At 38.0% G+C, this 21,248-nt stretch overlaps 1 non-coding gene across 1 annotated transcript; it reads right to left on the reverse strand.

Moving 5' to 3' along the window:
* Positions 1 to 20,527: 20,527 nt before the first annotated feature.
* LOC115833475 lies at positions 20,528 to 20,631 on the reverse strand. Its single transcript, XR_004028904.1, has one exon. It is a non-coding gene; the product is annotated as a small nucleolar RNA U13 (small nucleolar RNA).
* Between the last annotated feature and the right edge of the window lie 617 nt (positions 20,632 to 21,248).

The raw sequence follows: 21,248 nt of genomic DNA on the forward strand, positions 1-21,248 counted from the left end.
TCTTGGTGTATAAGACAATGTTTCAAGGTCATTGTTCTGAACATAAATTCTGATTGGGCAAAACTATGATGGTAGACAGAATGTTGAGTGAATCTAGGATACCCAGGAAGTAAATTTTAGAAAATAAATATGGAACATAAATATATATAGTATTGATTTGCCCTTTCTTCTAAAGCACTGGCCTCCTATGCAAGCAGTAAGCTGATTGTCATCTGGGTACGGTTTAGGGATTTTTAGGGAGTCTCTTGACTCAAAAAATGTTCCTAGCCACACCTGTAACCATTAAAGATGTAGTAATTTGAACGAATAAATTAATCATTTTAAAAACACAATTATCTCTGGAAAAGCTGACAATTGATTTGTCTATGCCATAATTCAAATTAATCTGATTAAATTGCTTTCTATCAAATAGCTACCTAAGGTATGTAAACAGATGGAATGGGACTTTTAATTGGGAAAGGGAGTTTAGAGCATATAAGATTTCCAAGGAATCATGCAGTGCCTACATATTAATTAATGAAGGAAAAATATCACCTTCATTAGGAAGGTATTTTTAAACCTTTCATTACTAAAGTAGCTAATGTGAAATTATCTCACTATTTTGTAATTGCCCTTTTTATTCAACATTATCCATTAAAACACTACATATTTTGTGATGACACAAACTGTCTTATTCATAGTATTTATCATACTTATATGATTATTTAAAAAATATGTTAGACATCACTGTTGTATTCATTGTGATCAACATACTTCCTGGTACTTAGTAGACATTCCATAAATATTTTTGAAATAATAAATTGTATTAATGATGTAAAACTATTTTCAAAGAATAAATAGATAAAAGAGACTTTTATAAATAGCAATCGGTGTTATTACTATTGTCATTATGTCAGAATTACTCTGGAATATTTATAAGTGAGGAGATCAATGTTTGGGGAGGTTACATGTATTTATAAAACCCTGGACATCTTCTTTATAAAAATTTTCATGATTTGTAATTGAATAATTTTTGTTTGCTTTTAGTCTGCAGTACAGACTACAAGTTCTAATATGTCAAGGGGCCAATTCAATGCTGTGGTATTTATGCTATATCATTAAATGTAGGTGAGTATCTGCTATATAGTAATTGTTTGAAAAACAATGGTTGAATAAATCAATGATTAAAATTGTATTGATTACATTTATTATTTTCTCCATGTTTCAAGAAAAAAGAGGAAGAAATGTTTCAGGATATGTCATGTGTTTATGATTAAAATGTCCACTTATAAATGAAACTTTATTCCATCTGATATTCTGCAATTATGTAACCATTTTTATGAGATGGTAGTTTGTCTACAAGATATGATATGACAGAGGACAATTCACACAAAATCAATAACAAACATAAATTTTGAGCCACATTGAATGATTTATCCTACAGTTTGAAATATTTCAGCATTATGTACAAAAAGATGGCTTCTTTATATGAGTTTTTAAGTGAACATACACACACAGAGACATATATCTTGTAACCTCATCTTGTTATAATATATGTTGCCAATATGGGCCCACATAATGTGTAACAGCGATTATCAATTGTGTTCTAGACATCACACCTGGCTTTCAAGAACAAAAATAGGTAATCTGTAGCCCCATTCTCAAGTAGATTATACTCTGTTGAGAAATACAGATGCATATACAAAAATGGATGATGTATAATATAATAGTGGTGTTTATAAAGTGTTATGGGAATAATTTATCCTTCCTGAGTTAAGTGATGTGAACAGAGATAGTAAGAGAAAGTGAGAGAGAAGTTACATCTGTACTGGGTCTTGAAGGAAGAGTGAGCTTTTATTGGTGTAGTTAATAGTGACAGATATTTCAGGAAAATGGAGCTGCACGGATACTAGTCAGAGGTATAAAAGACTATTGTATATTTGGGGAAATTATAGGAGATTAGGGAATATATACTCTGGCAACTTTTTGAAAAGCCTTTTAGATTAAGGTAAGAAGTTTGAACTTCAATGGCTAACAGGGAGCTAAGTGTGAGAAAGCTGAAGACTGACATGGTCAGCAAATGGCTTGATAATGTCACTCTGATTCTGTGAATGGTGGCTTGTGGGAGGAGGGCAGAAATTGAATGCAGAAAGTCAGCATCAAGGTTACTTCAATAACCCAAGTGGAAGGTGATGAAAAATTAAATTTTAAAATGACAGTGATGGTAAAGAAAGATAAACAAATGATGTAAAATAATTTCCATAGTTTTTAGAGATGGTTTTATTGGTTTTATGAAGGTCAGCTCACATGTTATTCCAAATTTTGTGTTATAGTACTTTTTAATTTAAATTCAATAAATATTACTAATGGTTAATTAAGATCCAAGGCTGTGTGTTTGGTATCGTAGAACAGGCCGGTAATATACCTCCTGCCTTCAAGGAGTTTACAATTCCCTGGAGATAAAGATATTTTAGTCAGTAGTATTTAGTATAGTGTTTAATAGTTTATAAAGTATGGATAGACAGTACGGCAAGTGGTCAATTCAACTTGAGGAGATTAGAAAACAGTTCATAGTGACAGAAGATGCTTAAACTCTATGAGTCTGTCAGGCAGAAAAGTTCAGAATGGGATACCATACAGTGGATATGAGGAAGAAATGAAATAGGTGAAGGTTCTTGGACATATTTAAAGATTCTTTCTTCTACGTCATGCCCAGGGATCTGGATATATTTTTTAACTAATTAGGATAATTTTATGTCTTTTAAGCAAAAGACAGAATAGATTAGTTCTGGTGTTCTGACTGCCTTCAGGTTACAGGATGAAGACCAGATTGGAGGGGTGCAAGTTTGGAAACCAGGAGGCCATTTAGGCAGCTGTTTTGGTCGTTCAAGAGACAGACAATGAAGCTCAAGCTGGGATCCATAGCAGTCAGAATATAGAGGAGACAATGAATTGGAGAGGAAATTTAAAAGTAAACGCTACTGGAATTGACATGATAGATGAGGGAGAAGAACAGTTTTAAAGATCCCCAATACCACAATCATTTTTATTACACGGGTGATTTTTTAAGTTTTATTTTTAATTGACAAATAATAATTGCATGTTTCTGGAGTACAATGTGATGTTTTGGTATGGGTTTATATTATGGAATTATTAAGTCAAGCTAATTAACAAATTTATCACCTAACATACTTATTTTTTGTGATGACAATATTTAAAATCTACTAGTTTAGTAATTTTGAAATATACAATAATATTGTGTCATTCATTATAGTCACAATATTTCACAATAGATTACTAAAGCTTATTCCTCCTATCTAGCTGAAACTTTGTACCCTTTGATCAACATCTCCCCTTTTTCCATTCATGCTGTTCCCGCATCCTCTAATAACCACCATTCTACTCTGTACTTGTTTGAGCTCAACTTTTTTATTGCACATATAAATTAGATTATGCGGTTTATATCTTTCTGTGCCTGGATTATTCCACTTCAAATAATGTCTTCCAGGTTCATCTATGTTATCACAATGAACAGAATTTTTGTATAAGGCTGAATAGTATACTATCGTGTATAGTAGCACATATTCTTTATCCATTCATCTGCTGATGGACACTAGGTTTCTTTCCATGTCTTACCTATTATGAATAGGCAAAATACCTGTAATGAACATGAGATTATAGATGTCTCTTTGGAATACTAATTTATCAACTTATTTTGTTGTATGGCTAAAAGTGGAATTGCTGAATCATATGGTAATTCTATTTTTAGTTTTCTGAGAAAATTCTGTACCGTTTTCCACAATGGCCATGTTAATTTACAAGTCCGCTAACTGTGCACGAGTGTTCTCTATTTGCCACACCCGTGCCAACACTTGTTATCTTTTGTGTTTTTGATGTTATCATTCTGACAGATGTGACGTAATACCTAGTTGTTGTGGTTTTAATTTTTTATTCCATGAAGACTAGTAATAACGAGCATTTTTTCATATGTCAGTTGGCCTTTTGTATGTCTTCTTTTGAGAAATGTCTTTTTTTTTTTTTTTTTTTTTTTGAGATGGAGTTTCACTCTTGTCGCCCAGGCTGGAGTACAATAGCGCGATCTCAGCTCACTGCAACCTCAGCCTCCCAGGTTCAAGCGAGTCTCCTGCCTCAGCCTCCTGAGTAGCTGGAATTACAGGCACCTGCCATCACACCTGGCTAATTTTTCGTATTTTTTTAGTAGAGACAGGGTTTCACTGTGTTGGCCAGGCTGGTCTCGAACTCGTGACCTCATGATCCTCCCACCTCAGCCTCCCAACATGCTGAGATTACAGGCATGAGCCACCATGCCTGGCCTTGAGAAATATCTTCTTAGGTTTTATGCCCATTTTTAAATTGAGTTGTTTTCTTGTTATTGTGCTGAGTACACTATATATTTTGGAAGTTAGATTCTTATCAGATGTATGGTTTGCAAATATTTCCTCCCATTCCATAAATTTGCTGTTTTTTCTCTTGATTTTCTTTACCGTGCAGAAGTTTTTAAGTTTTATGCAATCACATTTGTTTATTTTTGCTTTTGTTGCCTGTGCCTTTGTGGGCATGTCCATGAAAACTTCACCCAGACCAATGTCATGGAGATTTTCCCTATGCTTTCTTCTAGTAGTTTTACAGCTTCAGGACTTACATTTAAGTCTTTACTCCATTTTTATTTTTTATGATGACAGAGTCTAATTTAATTCTTCTGCATGTGGATATTAAGTTTTTCAAAAACTATTTATTGAAGAGATTGTCCTATATCCACCTGTATTCTTAGCACCTTTGTAGAAAACAAATTGGCAATGAATGTGTGGGTTTATTCCTGGGTTTTCTGTCCTGTCCTCTTGGTCAGTGTGTCTGCTTTTATGCCTTGCTGATACTGTTTTGATTACCATAGCTTTGCAATACATTTTGAAGTCAGTTAATGTGATGCCTCCACCTTTGTTATTTTATCTCAAGACTGCATTGAATAGTTGGGGTCTTTTGTCTTTCCATTTGAATTTTGGGATTTGTGTTTGCTTGTTTGTTTTTGTGAAAAATAGCGTTTGGATTTTGATAAGGATTGTGTTGAACCTGCAGCTCACTTTGGGTAGAATGGACATTTTAACAATATTAAGTCTTCCAATCTATGAACATGGGATATCTTTCTATTTATGTGTATTGTCTACATTTTTTAAATCAATGTGTTATAATTTTTAATACACAGATCTTTCACCTCCTAGTTTAAGTTTACTCCTAAGTAATTTTTAATGCTATCATGAATTAAGTCAACTTCTTAGTTTTTATGTAATTTGTTGTTAGTATAAAGAAATGCTACTGATATTTGTATGTTGATTTTGCATCCTGCAACTTTACTAATTTTATGATTTCACTGTTTTTTTGTGGAGTTTTAGGGTTTACTATATGTAATATCATGTCATCAGCAAACAGAGATGATTTCAGATTTTCCTTTCCTATTTGAATGCCACTTATTTATTTATTCATTCATTCATTTATTTAACTTAATGCTCTGTCTAGAACTTCTAGTATTATTTTGAATAGAAGTGATGAAAGTGGACATTTTTGTCTTGTTACTCATCTTAGAGAAATGGCTTTCAACTATTACTGTTCAGTATAATGTTAGCTTTGGGTTTTTCATATATGATCGTAACTGTGTTGAGGTACATTCTTCCTATACCTAATTCCAAATACTAAATATAAAATGTAGTTAACATACTGGCATTAAAAATGTCTACCATCAGTTGGCTCTTAAAGTGCTATGTGTATGCCAAAATAGCATATTGTAAATGAGATATTCAGAGATCAGGAGTGGATATCATCATTGAGAGCAAGGACTTTGCAGTTGCAAATACCTGAGTCTGGTGACTAGCCTATGCCTTTCAAAACACTTAGCCTCTCTGAGCTTGATTTTTCACATTTGGAAGTTAGAATTAATGATGATATTTTCTTCCTAGAGTTAACAAGTAATACCTCCTATGTGAAGTGTGTTACATGGTGGCTAACACACCAAAAAAAGCTATAAACGCTAATATTGCATTATTTGTCATTATGAAAATGTTAATATGAAGAACAAAAAAGGAAACACAGGCAAAGGGAAAGAAAGGAAAAAAGTAGAGTGTGTGAGATAATTAATAAACACATGAAAGAAAGAAAGAAGAGGCACAGTAAGCATATAATTATAAAGTGACACAAAAGCATCTGATGTTTTCTAACACAGCAGCATTATAAAGTTACCCACACAAATGTAAGATGTCCATTTTTTTTCAAGAGTATAAGAAAAAAAAAAGTGGTGATGCTTGTCCTTCTGCTGCCACACAGAAGGGAACACTGAGTCCCAAGGTAAATGAGAGAGGTTATTTCTCTGTACATGTAGAACAGAGGAAAAACAGAGGAAGAACAATGGTAATGACACTGAAATGCCCATCAGGAAGGGATTTGATCTATTGGCAAGTCTCTTACTGCTGACCTGCAAAGAATGTGAGTCTTCCTTCAGACCATGCGTAGTTCTGCACTGAACAAAGAATCCTGAAGGTAAGGAGGGGTGGGAATCAATCCTTCAAAGCTCAGAAAGCACTTTTTGTAGCCTAATATGACTTATTTATCTTAATCTTTCCATAGCATGAATACAAGGCAAATATTATGGATTCTCCTTTAAAAAGTACAGAAAGCTCAATGAGAGGAGAGAAAGAGAGAGAGAGAGAGAATGAATGAATCATGTCCTTGGATTTCAATCCAGATTTCTGAGTATTCAGTAAGTGATTTTTCCCAATTTTCTTCTAGTTCCTACTGAGTTCTTCTCATGGGGATCTTTCATATTCTCAACTGATACTATTTAATCTTTTCAGAAAGTTTTGAAGTACTATTCAGCTGGATTTCATTACATGAACAAAGCATAGTGATAAAATTTCCCCAGAAAGTGTTTTTTTTTCCTCCTTGCCTGTGTCTGTAATCATAATGTTCTTGTCTTTTGGGTGATTTTTTTTTGACCATTTGATATCCAGTTTAGTATACTGAAAATGGTGATGAGTTGCGCCGTGTGGTTAGGGCCATTGAATACAGGTTACATTGAAGGCTTTGGAAGACAGGATCAATAAGAATCCTTAACTGGGTTGTAAAGATGCTAGAATTCTTAATAAGTATTTGAAAAATTTCACTTTTCATTGTGCTGTTTTATTCCAAACTCTACTGAGTTAATTCACCAAGCACTTATTCAGATCCTATCAGAGATATTGCACAAATACTATTTCTACCATTTAAACATGATTCCAACAAACACTGAACCTTTCTTATGTGCGTGACATTTTGTTATGTGCTTGGATTAGAGAAAAGAGAAAGAATAACAAATTATAATAGGAAGATACAGCTATTGATAAGGTTAAGGAACTTATGGGAAAAATAAAGCATTCATCTTAATAAGTTGGAGCAACTGTTAACATTTTAAAAGTGAATCTACAGTTTTCAAACTAGCAGTGATGGAAGATGAAATGAATGAAATGAAGCCAGAAGGGAAGTTTAGAGAAAAAAGAATAAAAAGAAATGAACAAAGCCTCCAAGAACTATGGAATTATGTGAAAAGACCAAACCTACATCTGATTGGTGTACCTGAAAGTGACGGGGAGAATGGAACCAAGTTGGAAAACACTCTGCAAGATATTATCCAGGAGAACTTCCCCAGTCTAGCAAGGCAGGCCAACATTCAGATTCAGGAAATACAGAGAACGCCACAAAGATACTCCTCGAGAAGAGCAACTCCAAGACACATAATTGTCAGATTCACCAAAGTTGAAATGAAGGAAAAAATGTTAAGGGTGGCCAGAGAGAAAGGTCAGTTTACCCACAAAGGGAAGCCCATCAGATTAACAGCTGATCTCTTGGCAGAAACTCTACAAGCCAGAAGAGAGTGGGGGCCGATATTCAACATTCTTAAAGAAAAGAATTTTCAACCCAGAATTTCATATCCAGCCAAACTAAGCTTCATAAGTGAAGGAGAAATAAAATACTTTACAGACAAGCAAATGCTGAGTGATTTTGTCACCACCAGGTCTGCCCTAAAAGAGCTCCCGAAGGAAGCACTAAACACGGAAAGGAACAACCGGTACCAGCCACTGCAAAAACATGCGAAATTGTAAAGACCATCAAGGCTAGGAAGAAACTGCATCAACTAACGAGCAAAATAACCAGCTAACATCATAATGACAGGATCAAATTCACACATAACAATATTAACTTCAAATGTAAATGGGCTAAATGCTCCAATTAAAAGACACAGACTGGCAAATTGGATAAGGAGTCAAGACCCATCAGTGTGCTATATTCAGGAAACCCATCTCACGTGCAGAGACACACATAGACTCAAAATAAAGGGATGGAGGAAGATCTACCAAGGAAAAGGAAAACAAAAAAAGGCAGGGGTTGCAATCCTAGTCTCTGATAAAATAGACTTTAAACCAACAAAGATCAAAAGAGACAAAGAAGGCCATTACATAATGGTAAAGGGATCAATTCAACAAGAAGAGCTAACTATCCTAAATATATATGCACCCAATACAGGGGCACACACATTCATAAAGCAAGTCCTAAGTGACCTACAAAGAGACTTAGACTCCCACACCATAATCATGGGAGACTTTAACACCCCATTGTCAACATTAGACAGATCAACGAGACAGAAAGTTAACAAGGATACCCAGGAATTGAACTCAGCTCTGCACCAAGTGGACCTAATAGACATCTAGAGAACTCTCCACCCCAAATCAACAGAATATACATTTTTTTCAGCACCACACCACACCTATTACAACACTGACCACATAGTTAGAAGTAAAGCTCTCCTCAGCAAATGTAAAAGAACAGAAATTATAACAAACTGTCTCTCAGACCACAGTGCAATCAAACTAGAACTCAGGATCAAGAAACTCACTCAAAACTGCCCAACTACATGGAAACTGAACAACCTGCTCCTGAATGACTACTGGGTACATAATGAAATGAAGGCAGAAATAAAGATGTTCTTTGAAACCAATGAGAACAAAGACACAACATACCAGAATCTCTGGGACACATTCAAAGCAGTGTGTAGAGAGAAATTTATAGCACTAAATGCCCACAACAGAAAGCAGGAAAGATCCAAAATTGACACCCTAACATCACAATTAAGAGAACTAGAAAAGCAAGAGCAAACACATTCAAAAGCTAGCAGAAGGCAAGAAATAACTAAAATCAGAGCAGAACTGAAGGAAATAGAGACACAAAAAACCCTTCAAAAAATTAACGAATCCAGGAGCTGGTTTGTTGAAAAGATCAACAAAATTGATAGACCACTAGCAAGACTAATAAAGAAGAAAAGAGAGAAGAATCAAATAGATGCAATAAAAAATGATAAAGGGGATATCACCACCGATCCCACAGAAATATAATCTACCATCAGAGAATACTACAAACACCTCTACGCAAATAAACTAGAAAATCTAGAAGAAATGGATAAATTCCTCGACAAATACACCCTCCCAAGACTAAACCAGGAAGAAATTGAATCTCTGAATAGACCAATAACAGGCTCTGAAATTGTGGCAATAATCAATAGCTTACCAACCAAAAAGAGTCCAGGACCTGATGGATTCACAGCCGAATTCTACCAGAGGTACAAGGAGGAACTGGTACCATTCCTTCTGAAACTATTCCAATCAATAGAAAAAGAGGGAATCCTCCCCAACACATTTTATGAGGCCAGCATCATCCTGTTACCAAAGCCTGGCAGAGACACAACCAAAAATGAGAATTTCAGACCAATATCCTTGATGAACGTTGATGCAAAAATCCTCAATAAAATACTGGCAAACCGAATCCAGCAGCACGTCAAAAAGCTTATCCACCATGATGAAGTGCGCTTCATCCCTGGGATGCAAGGCTGGTTCAACATACACAAATCAATAAATGTAGTCCAGCATATAAACAGAACCAAAGACAAAAACCACATGATTATCTCGATAGATGCAGAAAAGGCCTTTGACAAAATTCAACAACCTTTCATGCTAAAAACTCTCCATAAATTAGGTATTGATGGGACGTATCTCAAAATAATAAGAGCTATCTATGACAAACCCACAGCCAATATCATACTGAATGGGCAAAAACTGGAAGCATTCCCTCTGAAAACTGGCACAAGACAGGGATGCCCTCTCTCACCACTCCTATTCAACATAGTGTTGGAAGTTCTGGCCAGGGCAATCAGGCAGGAGAAGGAAATAAAGGGTATTCAATTAGGAAAAAAGAAGTCAAACTGTCCCTGTTTGCAAATGACAGGATTGTATATCTAGAAAACCCCATGGTCTCAGCCCCAAATCTCCTCAAGCTGATAGGCAACTTCAGCAAAGTCTCAGGATACAAAATCAATGTACAAAAATCACAAGCATTCTTGTACACCAATAACAGACAGAGAGCCAAATCATGAGTGAACTCCCATTCATAATTGCTTCAAAGAGAATAAAATACCTAGGAATCCAACTTACAAGGGACGTGAAGGACCTCTTCAAGGAGAATTACAAACCACTGCTCAATGAAATAAAAGAGGATACAAACAAATGGAAGAACATTCCATGTGCACGGGTTGGAAGAATCAATATCGTGAAAATGGCCATACTGTCCAAGGTAATTTACAGATTCAACGCCATCCCCATCAAGCTACCAATGACTTTCCTCACAGAATTGGGAAAAACTACTTTAAAGTTCATATGGAACCAAAAAAGAACCCGCATTGCCAAGTCAATCCTAAGCCAAAAGAACAAAGTTGGAGACATCATGATACCTGACTTCAAACTATATTAAAAGGCTACAGTAACCAAAACAGCATGGTACTTTTACCAAAACAGAGATATAGATCAATGGAACAGAACAGAGCCCTCAGAAATAACGCTGCATATCTACAACTATCTGATCTTTGACAAACCTGACAAAAACAAGCAATGGGGAAAGGATTCCCTATTTAATAAATGGTGCTGGGAAAACTGGCTAGCCATATGTAGCAAGCTGAAACTGGATCCCTTCCTTACACCTTATACAAAAATTAATTCAAGATTGATTAAAGACTTACATGTTAGACCTAAAACCATAAAAACCCTAGAAGAAAACTTAGGCAATACCATTCAGGACATAGGCTTGGGCAAGGACTTCATGTTTAAAACATCAAAATCAATGGCAACAAAAGCCAAAATTGACAAATGGGATCTAATGAAACTAAAGAGCTTCTGCACAGCAAAAGAAACTACCATCAGAGTGAACAGGCAGCATACAAAATGGGAGAAAATTTTTGCAACCTACTTATCTGACAAAGGGCTGATATCCAGAATCTACAATGAACTCAAACAAATTTACAAGAAAAAAACAACCCCATCAAAAAGTGGGTGAAGGACATGAACAGACACTTCTCAAAAGAAGACATTTATGCAGCCAAAAAACACATGAAAAAATGGTCATCATCACTGGCCATCAGAGAAATGCAAATCAAAACCACAGTGAGATTCCATCTCACACCAGTTAGAATGGTCATCATTAAAAAGTCAGGAAACAACAGGTGCTGGAGAGGATGTGGAGAAATAGGAACACTTTTACACTGTTGGTGGGACTGTAAACTAGTTCATCCATTGTGGAAGTCAGTGTGGCGATTCCTCAGGGATCTAGAACTAGAAATACCATTTGACCCAGCCATCCCATTACTGGGTATATACCCAAAGGACCATAAATCATGCTGCTATAAAGACACACGCACACGTATGTTTATTGCAGCACTATTCACAATAGCAAAGACTTGGAACCAACCCAAATGTCCAACAATGATAGACTGGATTAAGAGAATGCGGCACATATACACCATGGAATACTATGCAGCCATAAAAAATGATGAGTTCATGTCCTTTGTAGGGACATGGATGAAACTGGAAGCCATCATTCTCAGTAAACTATGACAAGGACAAAAAACCAAACACCACATGTTCTCACTCACAGGTGGGAATTGAACAATGAGAACACATGGACACAGGAAGGAGAACATCACACTCTGGGGACTGTTGTGGGGTGGGGAGAGGGGGGAGGGACAGCATCAGGAGATATACCTAATGCTAAATGACGAGTTAATGGGTGCAGCACACCAACATGGCACATGGATACATATGTAACAAACCTGCACATTGTGCACATGTACCCTAAAACTTAAACTATAATAATAATTATAAAAAAAGTATTCTAAAAAACTTTTATATCTTCAGAGAAAAGTAGCAAGTCGATCAGCTTTAGAGAATTGAAGAATGAACAATGATGATAGTTAAGGCATTTGTTGAACACATATAAGTAGACTGTGCAACATGCAAAAGTTCCAGCAGTAGAGAAAAAAATAAATTTAAGAAATTCTTAAGCCATAAAAATATAAAAAGGCAAGAGAAATTTTTTAAAAATTAAAAACAACAAATCATAAACTAAGATGATAGAAATGCTTCCAGTAAGCCAGCAATCAAAAGAAATTTAGAAAACAAACATTTTATGGTTGCATTTACAAAGTAAACTATGTACTGCTTATATATGTCCAAAATATGAGATTAACAGTAAAATAAATTATCGATATCTACATGCATACATACACGCACGTGTGTGTGCATGTGTAGCAAACACTAAGACAACAGAAAGAAAACCTGATATAGCTCTATTAATAACAGACAAAGTATATTTTAACACAGAATTATTGCAAAGGATGAAGCCATACACCTATAGACTTTTCATTATGTGAGAAAAATGAACCACTATTTGGTTTCTGTTACTTGCAGCAGAATGTAATCCCAATAGGCATATTAGAAATTGTATTGTTTGTGGTAGCTGAGAGAGACCATCTAGGTATCCATCACAAATATAATAGATAATGGATTAATAGTGTAAAGTGGTCAAACTAATAAACTAGATATGCTTACACTATCATATCTGAATTTTACAAATACAGTGTTAAGTGAAAAATTAAGAAATATAATGACATTGGACTATCATTCATGTAATTTGTAAATGTGTACACGTAAGAATAGCCAGCATTTCCTGAGGGCTTACTATGTGCCTGTTGCTTTTCTAAAGACATAATTTTATTTATTTTATTTATTTATTTATTTGTTTGTTTGTTTATTTGAGGAGGAGTCTCGCTCTGTTGCTCAGGCCGGAATGCAATGGTGCAATTTCAGCTCAGTGCAACTTCTGCCTCCCAGGTTCAAGTGATTCTCCTGCCTCAGCCTCCTGAGTAGCTGGGATTACAGGTGCACGCCATCATGCCCAGCTAACTTTTGTATTTTTAGTAGAGACTGGGTTTCACCATGTTGGTCAGGCTGATCTCAAACTCCTGACCTCATGTTCTGCCCGCCTCAGCCTCCCACAATGCTGGGATTACAGGCATGAGCAACCGCGCCAGGCCTAAAGACATCATGTTTGATTAATTTACTAACTCTTCACAATAATGCTAGGAAATGGAATAGCAGAGATATTAAGCAATTTTTCCAAAATTGCATAGCTATTTAGCCTGAGAGCCAGGACTTAAACTGAGGCAATCTATCTTCAGAATCTTCACTCTTAACCACTATGCTATATATTGTATAATTTTGCAAAGACATATGTTAATAAGAGTTTGAAGATGGGGCAGTTATTTAATTTGGATATTTGTCTCCTCCAAATCAAATGTTGACATATGATTTCTGGTGTTGGAGATGGACCTAGTGAGAGGTGTTTTGGTCATGGAGGGGATCCTTCATGAATGGCTTCTGCTGTCCTTGCAGTAATGAGTGCGTCTCACGCTATTAGTTTGTGCAACAGCTGTTTGTTTGAAAGAGCCTGGCGTCTCTCTCTTGCTCCCTCTCTTAACATATAACATGTTTGTTCTCTCTCTACTTTCCACCTTGGGTAAAAACTCCCTGAGGATTCACTAGAAACCAAGAAGTTGTGGGTGCCATGCTTGTACAACCTGCAGAACCATGAGCCAAATAAGTCTTTTTTCTTTATAAATTGCCCAGTCTCAGGTATTCCTTTAAAGCAATGCAAAATGGACAAATACAAGCAGAAGTCAGGACAAAACAATAGATTAAGACAGGAAACTTGCGTAGATCAATAATGAAAGAGTACCATGTCCCAAGGATGTGATTAGCACACTGCTCTGCATCTGAGGTCAAGAAAGTGTGTGTGTGTGTGTGAAAGAGAGAGAGAACATTCCTGATCTAGCTCAGTGTAACTTCAACCGTAATTTAGAAGCTATGAGAAGATCTTATTTCCCGTCTTTTAGCTGACAGATCAAAGGGTTCAATAATCATTTTGTAATTATTACAGTTGTTTCCCTTTTTTCATACACTTGTGTTATAGGTAATTATATCCAGACATTCCCTGAAATCCTCTCTCTGTTTGTTGCCCATACTGTCAGTAGTCAATTGACAGATAATAATAGAAATACAGCAACAAGCTCAGTACTGCAGGCACTACATCACTCTTCCTCTGATGTTATATTTATATCTTTTAAGTTATCTCTTTAAAAACTGCAGTTGAAAACAAGTGCAAAGTCAGGATACATACTAAATATTCAGACAAGTTTTGTACAGATATAAAGTAAGTTTACAATTTTTGATAATACCACTTTATTCAATTATAAATCTTACTTTCTCAGCTCCTTGTTTAAAAGTAAGTATGAGTGAGTTACTAGTCACTAGTCATAGGTCCATATAAAACAGGAGAGTCCCCTGATCTCCTTTACAGGACGTGCAACAGGGGTGTGGTTTGCCTGTTCAGTCACTGCCACTGCTCAAAACCCTGAGGGGTGGGAGAGCATGCAGATGGACAGGTGCAGGAGCTGAAGTGGGCATGTGTTACAATGTGCCCTTTTAGCCGTGCCATCCATAGACAGCTTTAGTGTTAACCAGCTCAATGGATCCTCTGCCTTTTTGCAAGGGCATGGGGCTAGTGTGACAGCTTTCTGCATCCCAAGCTCTTGCCCAGCATCCGGGGAAGTACTGGGTCACACACAGGCTTGAAGCATAAATGCGGGGTTTTATTGAGTGGTGAAGGTGGCTCTCAGCAAGATGGATGGGGAGCCAGCAAGGGTGATGGAGTGGGAAGATGATCTTTCCCTGGAGTTTGGCCATCCAGTGGTCAAATTCCTTTCCAACCGCCCCCAGCTGAACTCCTCTCAGAGTTCAGGCATTCCTCCTCTTCTCTCTTTCCCTGTCACATTATTTTGCCATCAGTCTGCTTGTCTTCTTGTCTTCTCACCTGCTGGTCTGCTTCTGGAGTCTGCAGTTTGAGGTTTATGTGGGTACAGGATAGGGGGTGTGGCAGGCCAAAAGACAACTTTTTGGGCATGAAAACAGGAATGCCTGTCCCCATTTAGGGCTGTGGATCTCCAGGCTTGAGGGTGGGGCCTTTGACAGTGAACCGCCCTCTTCTACCCAGTGTTTCCCTCTCTCCTGTCCAAATGACTTATGTGACCTTTGTTATAAATAGATGATCAATAACTCCAGAAGCTCCCAGGTCTAAACATAAGAATAAATTGAGGGGGGAAAAAAAAAGAAGATCTGAGTTGAGTATTATGTAATATTAAGAACTTTGAACAGCCAGAGTGTAGCACAAAGGCATCTGGTATTTAGGAGAAGAAAATGCACCGTTATTTGACTCATTGATTCATTTAAATCTAATGTCACCAGGCATGGTGGCTCACATCTGTAATCCTAGCACTTTGGGAGGCCAAGGCAGGTGGATCACCTGAGGTCAGGAGTTCCAGACCAGCCTGGCCAACATAGTGAAATACCGTCTCTATTAAAATATGAAAATTAGCTGGGCATGGTGGCACATGCCTGTAATTCCAGCTGCTCAGGAGGCTGAGACATGAGAATCACTTGAACCCAGGAGGTAGAGGTTGCAGCGAGCCAAGATCATGCCACTGCACTCCAGCCAGGGTGACAGAGTGAGACTCCATCTGGAAAATAAAACAAAACAAAACAAAAAGTAATGTATTATTCAAGGTCCCCCATAAAGCCTACACTAAGAATGGTGATATGTGATATGATTTGGCTGTGTTCCCATCCAAATCTCATCTTGAATTCCCACATGTTGTGGGAGGGGCCCAGCGGGAGTTAATTGAATCATGGGGGCAAATCTTTCCCATGCTGTTCTCATGATAGTGAATAAATCTCACAAAATCTGATGCTTCTATAGGAAGAAGTTTCCCTGCACAAGCTGTCTCTCTTTGCCTGCTGCCATCCATGTAAGATGTGAGTTGCTCCTCCTTGCTTTCCACCATGATTGTGAGGCCTTCCCAGCCATGTGGAACTGTAAGTCCATTAAACCTTTTTTTTTTTTTTTTTTTTTGTAATTTGCTCTGTCTCAGGTTTGTCTTCATCAGCAGCATGAAAATGGACTAATACAGTAAATTTATACCAGTAGAGGGGGGCACTCCTGTAGATACCCAAAAATGTGGAAGTGACTTTGGAACTGGGTAACAGGCAGGGGTTGAAAAAGTTTGGGAAGCTCAGAAAAAGACAGGAAAATGTGGGAAAATTTGGAATTCTATAAAGACTTTTGAATGGCTTTGATCAAATTGCTAATAATGAAATTGACAATGAAATCCAGGCTGAGGTGATCTCAGATGGAGATGAGGGACTTGTTGGGAACTGGAGCAAAGGTGACTGTTTTTATGTTTTAGCAAAGAGACTGGCGTCATTTTGTCCCTGTCCTAGAGATTTGTGGAACTTTGAACTTGAGAGAAATGATTTAGGGTATCTGGAGGAAGAAATTTTTAAGGAGCAAAGCATTCAAGAGGTGACTTAGGTGCTGTTAAAGGCATTCAGTTTTAAAAGGGAAACAGAGATGAAAGTTTAGAAAATTTGCAGCCTGATAAAGCATTAGAAAATAAAATCCCATTTTCTGAGGAGAAATTCAAGCTGGCTGCAGAAATTTGCATACATAATGAGAAGCCAAATGTGAATCACTAAGACAATGGGGAAAATGTTGCCAGGGCATGTCAGGGGCATTTGTGGCAGCCCCTCCCATCACAGACCTGGACACTTAGGAGGAAAAAAATGGTTTTGTGGGCCTGGCCCAGGGTCCCTCTGCTGTGTGCAGTCTAAGGCTTGGTGCCCTGCGTCCCAGCACTCCAGCTGTGACTAAAAGTGGCAAAGGTACAGCTCGGGCAATGGATTCAGAAGGTGGAAGCCCTAAGCCTTGGCAGCTTCCACATGGTGTTGAGCCTGTGGGTGCACAGATGTCAATAATTGAGGTTTGGGAACCTCTGCCTGGGTTTCAGAGGATGTACAGAAACACCTGGATGCCCAGGCGGAAGTTTACTGCAGGGGTGGGACCCTCATGGAGATCCTCTGCTAAGGCAGTGCAGAAGGGAAATGTGGGGTCAGAGCCCCCACACAGAGTCCCTACTGGGGTACTGCCTAGTGGAGCTGTGAGAATAGGGCCACTGTCCTCCAGACCCTAGAATGGTAGATCCACTGACAGCTTGCACCCCGAACCTGGAAAAGCTGCAGACAGTCAATGCCAGCTTGTGAAAGCAGCCAGGAGAGGGGCTATGTCCTGCAAAGCCAGAGGGGCAGAGCTGCCCAAGACCATGGAAACTCACCTTTTGCATCAGCATGACCTGGTTGTGAGACACGGAGTTAAAGGAGATTATTTTGGAGCTTTAAGATTTGACTGCCCCACAGGATTTCAGACTTGCATGGCACCTGTAACCCCTTTTGTTTTGGCCAATTTCTCCCATGTAGAATAGCTGTATTTACCCAATGCCTGTACCCCCATTGTATCTAGAAAGTAACTAACTTGCTTTTGATTGTAAAAGCGCATAGGCGGAAGGGACTTGCCTTGTCTCATGTTAGACTTTGGACTGCGGACTTTTGAGTTAATGCTGAAATGAGTTAAGACTTTGGGGAACTGTTGGGAAGGCATGATTGATTTTGAAATGTGAGGACATGAGATTTGGGATGGCCAGGAGCAGAATGATATGAGTTTGCTATGTCCCCACCCAAATCTCATCTTGAATTCCCATGTGTTGTGGGAGGGACCCAGTGGGAGGTAATTGAATCATGAGGGCAAGTCTTTCCCATGCTGTTCTCGTGATAGTGAATAAGTCTCACGAGATCTGATGGTTCCGTAAGGGGGAGTTTTCCTGCACAAGATCCCTCTCTTTGCCTGTCACTATCCACTTAAGATGTGACTTGCTCCTCCTCGCCTTCCACATGATTGTGAGGCCTTCCCAGCCATGTGGAACTGTAAGTCCATTCAACCTCTTTTTTTTTTTTTTTTTAAATTGCCCAGTCTCGGGTATGTCTTTATCAGCAGTGTAAGAATGGATGAACTGAAGTGGATTTACTATACAAGAGATTTTTTAGGGGCACTGTTTGTGAGGGAAAATGGGGTAAAAAGGCCAGAAGAACCATTACACCACAATACTGGGCAGACACTTGTGAAGGAAAGAGAGAAGGCAGAAAGGTTATATGATGTGTCTTAGACTACAGAACAGTTACTCTAACCCTAGGCTTAAGAAGTGTTCAGCAAGCCCAAAGGAAAATCATACAGCAAAAGTCAGCTATCAAAGCAGTCTTTTTCTTTTTCTCTGTTGCCCAGGCTGCAGTGCAGTGGCGTGATCTTGGCTCACCGCAACCCCTGCCTCAAGTGATTCTCCTGCCTCAGTCTCTTGAGTAGCTGGGACTACAGGCGCACGCCACCATGCCTGGAAAATTTTTGTATTTTGCAAAAATGGATCTTGCGATCCACCTGCCTTGGCCTCCCAAAGTGTTGGGATTACAGGCATGAGCCACTGCACCTGGCCAAGTTTTAAATCTCCCAGAGGCTTGTCTGCCTTAGCATTCCTGCTGTGCTTCATCACAGGCTGAGAGCAGGCTGGAGGTTAGGAGGGCCTCCACAGGAATACAATGGGAGATCAGAGTATAGCAGCAGGACCGCCTGTCAACTGCAGTCAGAGACCTCAGAGCAACTGAATGTCTGAAAGGTTGGTTTTCATGCCTCCAAGCCTATAATACACTCAACAAACATTGTACTAAACACTAAATGGGATAGGAGCAAATTGGTAGGTATTATGTATGCACTGGATGTTTGTGTCCCCCACAAATTCAATGTGTTGAAGGTGTAACCCTTAATGTGATGTTATTAGAAGGTGGGGGCTTGGCAGAGGTAATTAGATTTAGATAAGTTCAAGAGGGTGGTGCTCCCAGGATGTAATTTAGTGTCCTTATAAGAAGAGGAACCGATAGTAGAGCACTTGTGCTCTCTCTCTGCCATGCAAGGATACGGCAAGACAGTCACCATCTACAAGCCAGGAAACAGGCCCTCACTAGGAAGGAAATCTCTTGGTGCCTCTAGAACTGTGAGAAATAAATGTCTGTTTTTGAAGTCACCCAGTCTATGTTATGTTATAATAGCAGCCTTAATAAATTGAGGTAGATATGAAAGAAGATGCTGGTCATGCCCTTAAGGTGCTAAGAATATATGGGTGGAAGCAGACAAACCAAAAAATACAAGATAAAAAATAGAAACGCGCAAAATAGTATCATTAAACATGTATTGTGGAATAATATCTACCTACCTCAAAAAGTGTAAAAATTGAGAAGGCAGTTAGAATGGCATTGCTAGAGTTCAGGGGAAAATATGATGACCTAGGTAAGTGAAATCAGAAAAGAAATGTGGAAAAGCATCTACGATACATTTCAGAGGTGGAATTGACAGTAGCTAGTGAGTAACTACATAGAAGATAGATAGAAACAAACCAGAGAATATTATTACTATAGCAAATTGATCCTATATTCACAAGCCATTTTGTGATCATATCTACAAATTTATCTCCTGTGTATTAGCAGAGAAGCTTCTGTGCAGATAACTGGACCCAGTTCTTGAGACAAGTATATACAGTCATGTGTTGTTTATGGAGATGATACATTCAGAGAAATGCATTCTTCTTAGGCAATTTCATCATTGTGCAAACATCATAGAGTGTACTTACACAAACCTAGACGGTATAGCCCATTGTAGACCTAGGTTATAAGGGACAGCCTATTGCTTCTAGGCTACAAACCTATACTGCATGTTACTGTACTGAATACTATAGACAATTGTAACACAATGGTAAGTATTTGTGTATCTAAATATATTGAAAACTGGAAAATGTATAGTACAAATGTGTTGTAAAAGATACAAAAATATGGCTTAGCTGTATAGGAGGCTTACTGTGACTCGAACTTGAAGGGCTGGAAGTTGCTCTGAGTGAGTGAGTGAGTGGTAAGTGAATGTGAAAGCTTAGGGCATTACTGTACACTACCATATGCTTAATAAACACTGTACACTTAGGGTACTCTAAACTGATTGAATAAATTCTTCTGTACTAACACCCTTAGCTTACTGTGCATTTTTAGTTTATAAATTTTAATTTTTTAAACATTTTGACTTTTATAATGACACTTAGCTTCAAACACACATTGTACAAGTGTAAAAATTATTTTTTTCTGTTTTTTTTTCATGTAAGATGGGTTATGTGCCAACATCTTAACAAGGTGGGAGGGTGGCATATCTCACGCATGTGTGTGAACACCCAATCATAATGCTTATGAACTACAAAAATATTATTTCTTTATATCCTTATTCTATAGGCTTTTTATTATTTTACTTTTGAAACATTTTTGTTAAAAGCTAAGTTGCAAACAAACAAATTAGCCTAAGCCTACACAGTGTCATAATTATCAGCATCGCTGTCTTCCACCTCCACAGCTTGTCCCACTGGAAGGTCTTCAGGGGCTCTCATATGCGTGGAGCTGTCATCTCCTGTGATAACAATGCCTTCTTCTGGAATACCCTTGAAGGAACTGCCTGAGGCTGTTTTGTAAGTAGAAAGAGTACACTCTAAAATACTGATAAAAAAGTATAGTGAATACATAAACCAGTAACATAGTCATTTTCAAGTATTACGTACGGTACACAATTGTATATGCTGTACTTTTATGTGACTGGCAGTTCAGTAGGTTTGTTTACACCAGCATCACCACAAACACATGAGTAACTTGTTGTGCTAAGATCTTATGGCAGCTACAGCTTCACTAGGGCAACGGGAATTTTTCAGCTCCATTATAATCTCAAGGAACTGCCATCATAGATGTGGTCTGTCATTTACTTCAGTGTTGTTACACGGTGCCTGACTCTACCTGTCTTGTAAGTTACTAACCTGGCAGTGAGTTTTATTATCA

Source organism: Nomascus leucogenys, chromosome X (assembly GCF_006542625.1).
Source record: "Nomascus leucogenys isolate Asia chromosome X, Asia_NLE_v1, whole genome shotgun sequence".
NCBI lineage: Eukaryota > Metazoa > Chordata > Mammalia > Primates > Hylobatidae > Nomascus > Nomascus leucogenys.